Genomic DNA, 1,845 nt, shown 5'->3' on the forward strand with positions numbered 1-1,845 from the left:
CCTTGCGTGGGGCTGTGCCACCATTAAGGCTGAAAACAAGGCCTCCTTTTAGGTAATAGAAGCAGAGTTCAGCATCCTCTCCCCCGGAGGCGGGGGAGCAGAGGGTGTTGATCTCTACAAATGACTGCCTGGCGTGGGTGCCTATAGGACATTAAGCTGGGGCTTGTCAAGGGGGTGAGGACTAATGAGCCCAGGCGACCCCCCCCCCACCGTTAGGCCACACACCGTGATGAGCACCAGCTCATTTTGCTGTGACACTTAAGGCACTGGTTATCAGAATGCTAATGCCAGTGCCTTAAGTGGCAACCCCCGCCCCACTTAAAGCCCTCCCACGTTTGCCTGTTGGAGGCCCCACACGGCTTAATGTAGAAATTCCCTGTCGTTGCTACAAAAGGGAATTCACAATGTCCAGAGCACTCGATGTCCTGCAGATGAGGGAGGAGGATGTCCTCAGGTTACTTGCTGCTGGGACCCATCTGGGAGGCACCAACCTTGACTTCCAGATGGAGCAGTACATTTACAAGAGGAAAAGTGATGGAATTTACATCATAAACCTGAAACTTACCTGGGAGAAGATGCTTCTGGCAGCCCGTGTCATTGTTGCCATTGAAAATCCATTAGATGTCTGTGTGATCTCATTCCAGGAATACTGGGAAGCGTGCTGTGCTGAAATTTGCTTCATCGTGTGGCGCAACTCCAATTGCTGGCCGTTTCACTCCTGGGACCTTCACCAATCAGATCCAGGCAGCCTACCGGGAGCCCTGTCTGTTAGTAGTAACCGACCCTGTGCTGACCACCAACCGTTGACTGAGGCTTCATATGTCAATATCCTCACTATTGCCATATGCAACACAGACTCTCCACTGCACTATGTTGACATTGCCATTCCCTGCAACAATAAGGGAGCCCATTCTGTGGGTTTGATGTGGTGGATCCTAGCCCGTGAGGTGCTGCACATGCAGGGCACAATTTCCTGTGAGCATCCCTGGGAGGTTATGCCGGATCTTTACTTCTACCGTGACCCAGAGGAGATTAAAAAGGACGAACAGGCTGCTTCTGAGAAAGCAGTCACTAAGGAAGAATTTCAGGGCGAGTGGACGGCACCACTGCCAGATTTTCCCCAGCCAGAGGTGGCTGATTGGCAAGAAAGTGTGAGATTGCCCTCTGTACCCATCCAGCAATTCTCTGCCGAGCGTGCAGATATTGCAATCACTCCTAAATTACCTCAGGAGGACTGGAGGGCACAACCTGCAAGCACAGAGGACTGGTCTGCAGCCCCCACTGCCCAAGCCACAGAGTGGGTTGGGGCACCAACTGAATGGTCATTGGGCCTCATTACGAGTAGGCCGGTCTGGTAACAACGGTGCTGGTAAGCGTACCGGCACTGTTATTACCGGATCAGCACACTAGAACTGAGCCCCCACTGTAAAGTGCGCTCTAGCCGCCAGCTCAGAGTCATGTAAAGATCGTCTATTAAAGGAATCACAGTGTGATTCAAAAATAGGCGCTGTTTACATGACACCAACCTGAAGGCAATGCATGCTTTATTGTGGGTGCGCCCTTGTGCGGCCGCACCCTCTGAGCACACCCTGAGCCGGCACTGATTGCAAGAATATTGACATTATAGAATCTTGGCACTCAGATCATTGCCAGGTTCTAATTTAAACATTCAGGGACTCACACCATTACTAGAGATTGCCAAGATACTCACATCATTGGCCAAAAATGGCGAAGATGTAGTGAGAAGTGATAAAATGCCTGCATGCATGTCCACTTCCACTCTTTATACTGTTACAGCACATCCGATTCTCCTGCTGGCCTGACAAGCAAGCACTCCACTCCACT

General features: G+C 51.2%; 1 pseudogene; it reads left to right on the forward strand.

Annotated features, from left to right (window-relative positions):
* The first annotated feature begins 372 nt into the window (after positions 1-372).
* LOC138553308 (small ribosomal subunit protein uS2 pseudogene) lies at positions 373-1,358 on the forward strand (annotated as a pseudogene).
* Positions 1,359-1,845: the final 487 nt, after the last annotated feature.

The sequence above is a fragment of the Ambystoma mexicanum genome, chromosome 1q (assembly GCF_040938575.1).
Source record: "Ambystoma mexicanum isolate Mex_15411 chromosome 1q, UKY_AmexF1_1, whole genome shotgun sequence".
Taxonomy (NCBI): domain Eukaryota; kingdom Metazoa; phylum Chordata; class Amphibia; order Caudata; family Ambystomatidae; genus Ambystoma; species Ambystoma mexicanum.